Here is a 13,329-nt window from a genome sequence, read left to right as displayed (position 1 = left end):
AATTGTTATATCTTTTGCTGTATTAAATCTTCTATTATAAAAAAAATCTTCTATTACATATAATGTCCTTCCTTGTCTCTTGTAAAATTCTTTTACATAAAGTCTATTTTGTCTGATATTAATATAGCTACCCCAGCTCTTTTTTGGTTACTATTTACATGGAATATCTTTTTCTATACTTTCATGTTAACCTATTTGTGTCTTTAGATCTAAGTAAATCTCTTATAGATAGCATATAGCTATATCTTGTTTTTATTTTTTAGTTCATTCTGCCAGTCTTTTCATTAGACATTTAATCCATTTATATTTAAAGTAATTACTGATAAGGAGAGACTTCTGTCATTTTGTTTTCTATATGATTTGCACCTTTTTTTTTTATCTCTCAGGTTCTGTATTAGTATCTTCTTTAGTATTATTTTTTGTAGTGAAATGCTTTAATTCCCTTCTCATTTTCTTTTCTGTTTGTACCTCTATGATCAGAAGCAGCAACTAGCAATCAGAACATAGATTCCTGATATTTGGAGGACAGGGTCCTTATTGTCACTCTGGCTCCGGCAAGCTGTGTGTAAACTGCTTCAGGAACATGTGCACAGTGGCCTGACATTTGGCTTGGGAGTGGGAATGAGTAGCTGAAAAGTGATGAAATTAACTGAAATTAATCACAATTTAATGCCCAAACCTTCCTTTGGTAGTATCAAGTCTTCAGTAAACTTCAGAGTTCCAAAATAGTTATATCACACAAATCCTGCCAGTGTAACTGTATCTGGGTGGAAAGCTGGATTTCTGGTGCTTCCTACTACACCATCTTCCCAGAATCCTTTCCGATAAGCCCTTTTAAGGGTTATCAATAGCTTGCTGTACTTGAAATGAATATAATGGATCACTGGAGTGAGAATAAAATTTAAAAATTTTTCTAAATTGAAGATGAAATATGATGCTAGGACCATTTCCAACTGCTTTCTCAATACATTTGCACAATTTTGAGTCTTTTTTCCAGTGATTCCAAAATATACTCTAGTAGATATGTTGAAGACTTGGCATTGAAGATTTTTAATAATTTTCAGCATTCTTTCTTGTGTATTATTCTGCTTAGTGTCTCTCCAACTCAAATATACAAGTGTGTTTCCCCTGTGGTTCCATGGAATACTTATTTACAGAAATGATTTTCCGCCTGGCAATATTGCCTGTAGTATCAAAAGTATTTGCTTTCAAAGTCCCAACTTAGACACTGGGGAAGAGCAATAAGTACAAAGCAAAAAGTAAATATCATTTGAGTTATCTTTAAAAAAAAGGATATCTCCACATAACTTTTTTAAAGAACCATAATCTGTTAGATAAGAATAAAATCAGTGCACAAAACTGCAATCCCATCTATTAAAGAGGGAATATACTAATTGACCCTCACGCCATTGCAAAGATGGCAGCACCCACAGCCAATAAGGAGGGAATATGCTAATTGACTGCCCCAGCCTCAAAGATGATGGCGCCCACAGCCAATAAGAAGGGAATATGCTAATTGACTGCCACGACCTCAAAGATCACGGTGCCCACAGCCACAAGGTGGTGGTGCCCAGTCCCCTAAGCCCCGCTGGGGTGGCAGGCTCATGGCAAGGCTGGGCCAACCCCCAGCAGGCCTGGCCACTCCATGGGCCTGCCTCTGGAGTCCCCCATTCCTTCAGCCCCCAGCCTCCCAAGGCCAGCCCGAGGGACAGGCAAGCTTCGGATGGTGGCTGCTCAGCCACCCAGAGCCACCCGAGGCTCAGGTAACCAGGGCTGGCTGAGGCTTGCGCTGCTGGCAGTGGCAGCAGCAGAGGTGTGATGGGCATTGCCTTCCCCTGATCGCCGGGTTGCCTCCCACCCCTGAGGGCTCCTGGACTGTGAGAGGGGGTAGGCCGGGCTGAGGGACCCTGCCCTCCAGTGCATGGATTTTCATGCACCGGGACTCTAGTAAGATATAAATACAAATATAAAGTTTCTGAAGTGACAGAATATAAAGTATGAAAATATAGAGAGAGACCTGATGAATTTTGTTCATTTATGATTGTGAACAATGATGGGACTGAGATAGGGGATTCTCCTTTCCCCTGGAAAATCCCAATTTCTTCCCTCTTAGAACTGAAAGGGGCTAACTCCATGTTATGAGGCTACAGGGGAATTTCAGCTAACTCCTATGGGGAAAGAGATGGAAACAAGCATCCCTCAACAATCCTACTGATCAACCACAGGTTTCTCATAAGCATCTTTTGAATTCCCATAGGTCCCACTGAGGGAAAAGTGGGCAACATGAAATTGCCACATTTAGTCATCCTTACTATACTGACTGCCACTAACTGTAACAGCTATTCAAAAAGGCTGGACCCACCATGGCATATATTAGAGGGTATAAAGCAATAAGAGGCCTTACTAGTCACCCTTACTTCCTAACAAGCTGGATTAGCTTAGGGAGCTAGGATACCTATGAAATCAGATAGCCATGAGAGTAAAAGTCAACCATTTCTTTGTTTGCCTTCTAAAATTACCCTCTATCATATATTTTTTTTTCTATTTGACAGCTTTGCTGGTCATTTGAGTATATTTGTCTTTATAGGTACACTAGAGGCCTAAGCTGGCAGTCAGATATCCTTAGTGCTGCTGTGGAGGCAGAAGAGGCTCCCTCCACCATCGCTGTGCTCACCAGCCATGAACCCAGCTTCTGGCTGAGTGCACTGACCACCACGGGGCAGCTCCTGCATTGAGCATCTGCCCCCCTGGTGGTCAGTGCACATCATAGTGACCAGTCATTCTGTCGTTCGGTCGATTTGCATATTAGCCTTTTATTATATAGGATATTTGAAAAATATTTTGTATTTTCTTAAATTTTTGTTTATTGATTTTAAATAGAGGGAGAGGAAGGAAGAGAAGAGAGAGAGAGAGAGAGAGAGAGAGAGAGAGAGAGAGAGAGAGAGAGAGAAGCGAGAAGCATTGGTTTGTTGTTCCACTTATTTATTCACTCCTTAGTTTATTCTTTTATGTGCCCTAACTAGGGATCAAAACCACAACCTTAACATATTGGGATGACACTGTAACCAACTGAGATACCCATCCAGGGCCAAAATTTTTAGACTTGAAAAATGTTTTGTCAATGTATAAAACGGACTTTTCATGAATACAGAAAAAAAAAAATATATATATATATATATTGTTAAAATGTTGGTAACTAGAAATAAGAGTGGAATCTCCATTACTAGGTCTTGTGTTGTCATGATAGGAGGATATAATTTGATCTATAGCATAACTCAGAATTAGAATTGTATTAAAGGATTTTGATTTATATATGTAAAACATATTGACTACAAAAATTTAAGAACTTAACATTTCTATTTCAAAATAATTCTAGGGAGCTATACATGCAGATATACCAGCAGTAATGTAAACCATAACATTACATATAGAAGGCTGAAGTGATATGTGGCCATGTATAAAGCAAATGTCATCCAAAACCCTCACACATAGAGTCCCAAATAAGTCTCATTCAAACCATCAGTTTGAGTTTGATGCTCTAAATCCTAACCTACAAATTTCTTAGGGTTTACTTTTTTAGGTCCGTTGCTTCTATTCTAAATCCATGCAGCCTATTGGCCTGACATGAATCTAGACATGTCACTTTTCTCGGATCTGCGAACCTCACTCCCCATAAGCATTCCATGAGTCTAGGATCTTCAGTGGTCATGAGAAAAGCAACATTATCCATAGAGCAGCTGTGTTGCATCTCCTGTTGCCTCTGCTTTGTTTCCATTTTCATCCCTCTCATCTCTTAATTCTGTTCTTTGCTCCCTTGTAAATCAACAACATTATCTCTACATCACATAGGATTCCTGAACTCCAAGTGAGTCCAACACCATACCTGCAAAATCTTACCTCATCTAAGAACTTCTCATGAGCTTTCCAAATAAATTATGCTATCCATCTACTAAATAAATAAAAACTGCTCTATTTTATCATGTGTGTAATATATATGAGTGCAGAAGTCAATCTTGCATAATGGGATCTGATATTTTACTCAGATCATGATATGTTTGGTATATGCCATTATCTGTCATTACCTATCATTACCTATCACTCATCTTCATAGACTTTAACAAATCATCTTCAATCATGAAATGAACGACACTGAGAAGAAAACACATTTTTCTTTCTCTTTCAAAGAAGAAAAGGGGAATGAGATGGGGAATCTGGAAAATAAACAAACTATATACTAGGTGACTATATGCTATTTGAGGCATATTTCAAATATTACTACATTCAATATCTTTTTATTTGAGACTTCACAGCAAATTAATAAAGGGAGTATTATAAACCCTCTTTGTTCAGATGAGAATCCTGAGGCTAAAGAGACTGCGTAACTTTCTCAAGGTCACAACTGCCATTAAGTAGGGCAGGTGAAGTCCATATTAAATGTTGAATTAAATATTAAAATAAATGTATAAGTTTTCTTTAACATCCCTTTGTTATAACTTTGACATCGCTCTTCAATATAAATTCTTGCTCCTGTGTGCGCTAATTGACCACAAATTAAGCCAGGAACCTATGCCTTAGTAAGAATTTAGACTCATTCCAGATCCATGGAAGAGAATCTCAGAAGCCTAAGGCTTGGGACATCACCTGTTTCTACTAGAGACAGTAATAGAAAAAAGTTAAATTTTTACCTACCAAATCAGTCATAACTTCATTGGTTTATCTAAATAACTCCATCACTTTATTGTAAAGTCAAGATAAAATTCAAAACTGAACTAGATCTGTACTCTAACAATGTCTGTGACCTTACCATATTTACCCAGACTTTTACCACTCATAGTCATCCCCCAGACAGAGGAAATGACTCATCTTTCTAAAAACTGGAAGTGTTAAGTTTAAAATAAAAGGACTTCTTTAAATAAATTATAGGAAGTAATGTAATTGTGGTATTACATATTAATCTAATCCATTTGCAGGCCTTTAATTCTTGGCTAAGTCAAAGTTTCAGTAAAAGGAAGCTTATAATTGAAAAATAACAGGTAATCAGCAGAAAGAAGCATCTACTCTTGGATTTAATTATACTAGTAAGTTTCACATGAAAATTTTAAATGTTTTTTTATTTTAAAAAGTGCATTACTTTTTTAACAAATGTAAAAAAATTCCCAAAATGAGATCATGAAGTACTTCCTTTAATTATAAATAATCTATGATGAATTGAAAATATGGCTGTGCTAATTTTTCACATAAAGATTCGGCTATTCTAAAACTCAATTTTAAGAAGTCTATTGAAATTAAAAGGAAGACTGACCTCACTATGGAAATTCAGCAGGAAATGCCTATCTTCAGGGAAATGGTTGGCACCCAGTACAGAGCATATACATTTTTTACATGATAGAGCACAGGGTCTCAGAAGACAGAGAATAGCTTTAGATGAATGCCTCAAAGAGAAATTAAAAAGAAAAAGTTATCTATTTCAAAAGGAAGAAACAAGTTTGAGGTCTTGCTCAAAAAGAAGGTTTTTGCTTTAAACTACTCTAAAAAAGAAAAATGGCTGGCTGATATCCAATAGTGAAGAAAACTTCGGGATTTCTAACCTTGGATACACGATACACACAAAAAAACCATATACTGCAAAGTTCTATTACTAAGCCCCCATGAAAGAGCAAGGAATCATCCTATGAAAGAAAGAAAAAATACCTACACAAGACAACCTTCTACTAGATTTGCACTGGTGCCAGGATCTCAGACTCGAAGGCCCAAAGCTTAGCTGGACCTGGTATTCCAAAAATGCCCAGTGAAAGCAGTAAAATGAAGGCCAAAGAAATTCCTGAAGTTTAAGGTCAAGACCAAGATTACAACCTAAGGTTAATGCCTGGCAGAAAAAAAAGTAACCTGAGCATGTTGTAGGTGAAGCAAAGCACTCATGCTTTCCAAATAAGGTTGTTTTTATGGCTCGGTTTTTTGTTTGTTTGTTTGTTTTTTTGGCTATATAATAGAGAATATTGGGTATGATCTTAAAGTAATGGGATCTTGGAAGATTATAGGTCTAAATAAACTTGGTTGGACATCCAGTAATATTAGATAAGACATTTTTATTTTTAGTTTTTATTTCCTTTTCCTCTGTTCTGGTTACTTTCCTGTAACTTCTATCATAGTTAATGAAACCACCTCTCCCCTCTTTTGAGCAACTGGAAAGCAAGGGACTCATCCTGATTCTTCCTTCTGCTACTGCACTTAATATTTGTCTTTAAATAGACTCAGCATTTTAAAAACTTAAATAAGTTGTGTTTAAAAGAAAATTTTCATATTATTAATTAAACTGAAAAACCATTATCAGTTACTATAAAAGAAATATATTTTTAAAAAGTCAATGAAAATAAAGCAAAATCATTGAATTTTAGCAGAAATCCACTCATTCTTTGTTTGAAAGTCTGATTAACAAATACAATTTAAGACATAGATTAGTATCAATCTAAGACTTTCTCCTTAGAGAGATTAAAAGATAATTGGAAAGAAAATTATTTTTGCTTTGTGGGACTTGTGATTTAAAACTGTGTCCTCAAGCAAAACGTCATCTGTAGTTGAGTGCCATACTTTGGGAAGCACTAGACTCTCATCTAAGAAAGAAAATCCAGACTCAATAGCCTGCTATGATCTTACTCCTCAACTTCATTTCCTGCCATAAAATTAAAGGAACCATAACCCCAAAGTGCAGTGAGACACACACAGCATGACCACATTATTTCAGAAAGCTGAAGAGTGGCCAGCCCGTTGAGCTCAGACCTCATGGACCACAGTGCAGCTCCAGTGATTTCCTGCAGGAACTGTGAGCTGCTGTCAAACAGCCCCTGCAGGACTCTGCAAAACACAAGGTAGGGAGCAGCACATTTTTTTATATTGTTATCTCTTTTACTGAAGTTTATTTTGTTACTGTTATTAAAATGGTTGGTGTCAGATATATTTTTCATACTTAAAGTTAATACACAATAATGGTTAGGATTAGCACACTACTAAAAATGTAAAACTAAAGGTGGGGCCTGTGTGAGTGTCCTTATTTTGTCAATAACTTGTAAATGCTTCTTCCTACATGCAATTGCACTGACAGTAAACGATAAATGTAGAATCTTTACTGTGGGTTGATCTTTTGGCATATCAAGTCTTTGATTTTAATCACTACTTGCATCAATATCACTCCATTGCCTAAAACTTTGTTGTTTCATTCTCTGACCCACCCCCTCTCTGAGTAGATCTTACTGCAACCAGGCAATATCCACAGCCATTAAATGGAGCCTAGAATTAACCACGTGTCGTGGGCCCAAAATCCAAAGTGCCTGTGGAGTGTCCCACACATTCATGTACCCAGCAAACTGCAGCCACTCTCCCATCCAGCAATTCTGTCGCCCAGTGCTCATTGCTGGATGCCTGCCCTAGAAACATACACCACACCCCAGGCTGCAAGTGGTGTCCTAAGCTAACCAACCACTGGTTTGACAGGTGTCCTGCACCCTGACTAAAAGCTAGCCTAATACCTCATGCCCTGCCCCTTAGCCACTGGTTGGAGCTCTACTTCCAACTGAATGAGCTCTTTCCTTTCCTAGCCTGGAGGTGAAACTATAGCACTGCCATGAATTCCTGTTGCCATATCCTCCGCACCAGATTCCAACCCCTTATAATAAACCATTCAAGGCCCAGAATGCTAGTCCCCCTTCCCTCAGATATTGTGATTGGAAATGCTGGTCACTCACCTACTTTACACACTTAGACCCCTTTTTCCTGCTTTCTACTCTTTCTTTGACCTGAGGCTTAGCACATCTTACAGTAGGTGAGATGTGGAATAAGACTGTCAGTGTGCAAAAAGCACTCATCACATAAAGTAATCTTAAAGGCATCTTTTTCATTCAATGCAAACAATCACCACAATTAATCCGTTTGCTGGTTTCTTTTTTAGTGAAAAATAAACCTTTACATTTTCTCTAATGAAAAAACAGCATAGTTTCCTTTTGTTTTATTGTTCCAGAATTTGATACGCCATAGTAGGATCAAATTATTTTTTTTGAGATACCATAATATGTTAGCTATTAGAGAGCCCAGCTAGTACTTGGATTAAGTGGTTAACTTTGTGTTATGAGCCTAATTCTTTCTATAAAACTCTCTGTACTATCTATATTTTGTGCAACTCAGTTTCCATGGCAACATGTTTGTTTCCATGGAGAAACAAAAAATGAATACCTAAACCGAGTTGAACTTGAAGATATAAAACTTCACTCAATGAATAATTTGCTCAGAGGCTCTTAAAGAACAAAATGACAAGACAAAAAAGCAGAAGTTATATATAGGTTTCAACTTTCAGTTCAGAGCTAAGAAGCTACTTCTGATCTCTTTTGATTTGGTGAGTAACAAAATCATTTTTGCTGTCCTTAATAACAACCTTAAACTGTTCTTTTCCCTAAGTCAGTTTTTCTTTTCACTACCTTGGCAACAGGCCTTTTTAATGGTGATTTGATGGTTTGTTTAATTTTAGCAATTTGGTTCTCATAGTGGCAATTTGCATATTTCAAGAATTATTGGAATTTTCATAAAGCTGTCTAAATTTAATTCAACTTGGTTTGAAAAAAATAACTTATTCACTAAAATAATGAAACTGTCAGTAAATGAGAGTAAGATTATTTTTAAATAAAAATAGATTCTTTTTCTTTCTTTTTTTTTTTTTTAATGTCCAGACTTTTCCTAGCCTACCTCTTGCCAGTTTGTGCCATTTGAATAGAGCTTGCAAACTGCAAATGGATGGAATTTCAGGTGCTTTGGCTGAATATGAAAGGAAGTCAGTAGCTTTAGTTGAGGCTCACACTACAATGACAAATTCCTAACACTTACTATAGCAGGACTTTGAATGTTACCAGTAAAATAATTCACACTCATTTGCAAGCTGCATTCAAGTGACATAACTCCACCTGTAAAAGACAGCCAGACTCCCCTGTCTCTTTGCTCTGCAACCTCCCTCCCTTCTGCCTGCCTACTTCCCTCCACTTTATAATCTAGACACCTCCATTTCTATCCCACTTCTTTGTGTGGTGTTCTCCAGCCTTTGTGTTTTGTTTGCCCTTAAGTCTTGACTTCCTTTTCCCCATTTTGTTCTGATGTTCTTACTCTACATTTTCCTCACCTTTTCTCTGGCTTCACTCTTGTTTTTTATTCTTTCCTCTTCATTCTTTAGCTTGTCGTGCATTATCCTTATTTTCAGTGTCCCTCCCTGCCTTTAGCTTATTTTTATTCTTGCCATCGTTTCTTCCTCTATTTGCACCCTCTCTTCTCCTGGATGTTTGTGCATTTTGCTCTTCTTCTTATTATGTATTGCTTCTGGATGCATTCTTTTTCTCTGTCCTGCCATGCATTATTTTTCCTTGATTGTCTGAATCCTAGTCCAGCTGACTGTGTGCAAAAGATTATGATTGGACCAAATTAAAATATTTATTTAATATAATAAAAGTGAGAAGAAATATTAGCCTCAGAAAATAACATCTTAAACAGTAGACAGTCTTTTGACAAATCAGTCTCTTTGTTCCCCATGTTCACAGTGAATAGAATCAATGAGATTTGTCATTTTCTATATTTGTGTGGATGAGGCATTATTCACCCTGATCAAATAGTGAGGAGCAGGACTCTGAAATCAGTAAGTCCAGCATACTGAGCTGTTGCCACTCAAGATAAAATAATTTTTGTATATCATGTGGTCAACTGACAGGCAGCAGAATAGAGATGTGTCCCAGAATTAATTGTAGTTTTTGAAGCAATAGTGACAAGGAAATAGGACACAAAGGTTTTTGTCCTACTCATTTTTGTATGGTGTTGGGGTGGAAGTACTTTCATCATTTTATATTGTTTATTATATACTAGAGGCCTGATGCATAAAGATTCGTGCAAGAATGAGCCTTCCTTCCCCTGGCTGCTGGCACCATCTCTGCTCAGGCCGGAGCCGCCTTTCTGCCTTCCCATGCTGCCCAGAGGCCCGGAGCAGCTGGGGTGGTGCAGAACACCTGCGTTGTCACCATGGCGATGATGCATGCATCCCGCCCGGCCCCTGGCCGCTTGGCGCCTGTATATGCAAATTAACCCGCCATCTTTGTTGGATTAATTTGCATACTTGCTCCTGATTGGCTGGTGAGTGTAGCAAAGGTACAGTCAATTTGCATCTTTCTCTTTTATTAGTGTAGATGGCAGATACAACAGTAAAAATTTCTTGAATACAGATTTTTTTTCTGGTCCCATATCATCAAATGACATACATTTTGAGTTGCTCTTCTTCTTTCTTCTTTCTTCTTTTTCTTCTCCTTCTTCTTCGTCCTTCTTCCTCTTCTCCTTCTCCTCTTCCTCCTCCTTTTCCTCCTCCTTCTCCTTCTTTTTCTTCTTCCTCTTCTTCTCCTTCTTCACCTTCTTCTCCTTATCCTTCTTCTCCTTCTTCTCTTTCTTCTTCTTCTTCTTTTTAGTTTTGGGAATTGGATGTTCATCTTTCTTTTCTATATTTTCACCTAATCTCCAAAAGTATACAATAGTGTAAAGATAAATAGTCCACTCAGGTTTAAATGCATTCTTTGAACTATTAGATATATATCCTAATATCTGATTTATTCATGACCATATAGTTTTATAAATTATATGAGAAAGCTATATATAACTAAATCCGCTGGCATAGTGGCAGATTCTTTACTTATGTGTGGGTATAGTTGAAATTAATCTTTAATGTAGATTATATTTATTAAGTACCTAAAAGTCAAGTTCATCCACTGACAAATTTCCAGTCTTTTAAATCCATGAGAGAATATTGATACCACACAACATCTACTGGCTTTATAGCACTCAAAGACTTAGTTGCTCATTTTCACACACTTTTTTGTTTTCCTCAGTTTACTGCTTTTGCATATAACAGTTTTTATCTTGGTTAAAGACCCCAGGTTCTAACAAAGACCATAATTTGGAAATTAAACCACTGTTATATACAATTTTTTATTACAGAGGAATTTGCCATATCTTCTTTTCTTTACTTCTGATCTAACTGTAGAGCCAACACATGTGGTCATGCAAGTTGAACATTGCAAGGTGGTGGGGCCATTCTTGACCCATGTGTGGGGCACTATATGGAGCTGGATTCATTTTGCAATGCTCACTGATTCTATGCCATGCACTTTCTCACCAGATGGAAAAAATTTTTACTATGATAAATGTTTGGTTTATTCTCAAAATATCCTGAAACATAACATTTTAGACTTGGGGAAAAAACTTGGAAATCATCTGGTTTCCCTCTCTCCTGTTACAGAGAAGAAGGATGCTTCCACAGAAACAAAGTACATGAATATCTCCTTATTACACTTTGCTTTATAGTGCTTCACAGGTACTGAATTTTATAAATTAAAGTCTTGTGGCAAGTCTATTGGCACAATTTTTCAACACTGTTTGCTCACTTCATTGTCTCTGTATCACATTTTGGTAATTCTCACAATATTTCAAACTTTTTCATTATATTTTTATAGTGACCTGTGACTAGTGGCCTTTGGTATTATTATTGTAATTGTTTTGGGGTTCACAAACTAAACCCATACAAGATGGAGAACTTAATTGATAAATGTGGTATGTGTTCTGTCTGTTTCATCTACCGGCCATTCCTCCATTTCTCTCCCTCTCCACATGCCTCCCAATACCCAGAGATACAATCATATTAAAATTAGGCCAATAACCCTACAATGACATCTAAGTGAAAGAAATAAGTCACCTGTCTCTCATTTTAAAATAAAAGTGCTACTCCTGTGAACAGAGTAATGATAAGAAAGCAAATAGCCTCATGGCTGATATTGACAACTGTTTAATGGTCTGTACAGATCAGGCACAACATTCCCTTAAGTCAACGCCTAATTCAGAGCAAGGCTCTAACTCTCTTCAATTCTATGAAGGCTGAGAGAGGTGAAGAAGCTACAGAAGAAAAGTTTGAAGCTAGCAGAAGTTGGCTGATGAAGGTTTAAAAAAAGACAGACAGCTCCATAACTTAAAAGTACAAGGTGAAGTGGCAAGTCCTAATGAAGAAGCTGTAGCAAGTTATCCAGCAGATCTAGCTAAGATAATTAATGAAAGTAGCTATTCTAAACAATAAATTTTCAATCTTCCATTGGAAAAAGATGTCATCTAGGACTTTCACAGCTAGTGAGAAGTCAATGCCTGGTTTCAAGGCTTCAAAGGACAAGATGACTCTCTTATTAAGGGATAATGTAGCTGGTGACTAAGTTGAAGCCAATGCTCATTTACCATTCCCAAAAACCTTAGGACCCTTATGAATTATGCAAAATCTAATGTGCTTGTGCTCTATAAATGGAACAATGCCTGGATGACAGCATATCAGTTTACAATATTTTAAGCCCACTGCTGAAATCTGCTGCTCAGAAAAGAAAGAAAAAGAAAAGATTCCTTTCAACATATTACTGCTCATTGACAATGTGCCTGACCACCTAAGACATCTGATGGAGATGTTCAATGAGATTAGTGTATTTTCATTCCTGCTAATACAATATTATGCAGTCAATGGATCAAGGCATAATTTCAACTTTCAAGTTTTATTATTTAAGAAATACATTACACAGGGCTATAATTGCCATAGATAGTGATTCCTTGATGGATCTAAGCAAAGAAATTGAAAAGCTTTTGGAAAGTGTTCACCATTCTAGATGCCAATAAGAACATTTGTGATTCATGAGATAAGGTCAAAATATCAACATTAACATGAGTTTGGAAGAAGTTGATTCCAACCCTCATAGGTGACTTTGAGAGGTTCAAGACTTCAGTGGAGGAACTAACTGTAGATGTAGTGGAAATAGAAAGAGAACTAGAATTTGAAGTGGAGCCTGTAAATGAGGCTGAATTGCTGCAATCTCATGACAAAATTTTAACAGATGAGGAGTTGCTTGTATGGATGAGCAAAGAAAGTGGTTTCTTGAGATGGAATCTGTTCCTGGTAAAGATGCTGTGAAGACTTGAAATGACAAAGAATTTATAATATTATATAAACTTAGTTAATAACACAGGGGCAGAGTTTTAGAGAATTGACTCTAATTTTGAAAGAAGTTCTAATGTGGGCAATGCTATCAAAGAGCATCTCATGCCACAAAGAATTCATTCATAAAGGGAAGAGCCAACTTATGCAGAAAACATCATCATTGGCTTATTCTAGGAAATTGCCACACTCATACCAAATTTTAGCAACCACTACCAATCAGTCAGCAGTCATCAAAATCAAGACAAGACCCTCCACCACCAAAAATATTGCAACTCTTTGAAGGTTCAGATGATGATTAG

General features: G+C 37.0%; 1 pseudogene; it reads left to right on the top strand.

The window, feature by feature from the left end:
- The first annotated feature begins 10,041 nt into the window (after positions 1–10,041).
- On the top strand, positions 10,042–13,329 carry LOC118666573 (annotated as a pseudogene).

The sequence above is a fragment of the Myotis myotis genome, unplaced genomic scaffold (assembly GCF_014108235.1).
Source record: "Myotis myotis isolate mMyoMyo1 unplaced genomic scaffold, mMyoMyo1.p scaffold_m19_p_11, whole genome shotgun sequence".
Classification (NCBI taxonomy): Eukaryota; Metazoa; Chordata; class Mammalia; order Chiroptera; family Vespertilionidae; genus Myotis; species Myotis myotis.
The sequence above is the reverse complement of the archived record's forward strand: the minus strand, read 5'-3'. Positions and strand labels throughout refer to the sequence as shown.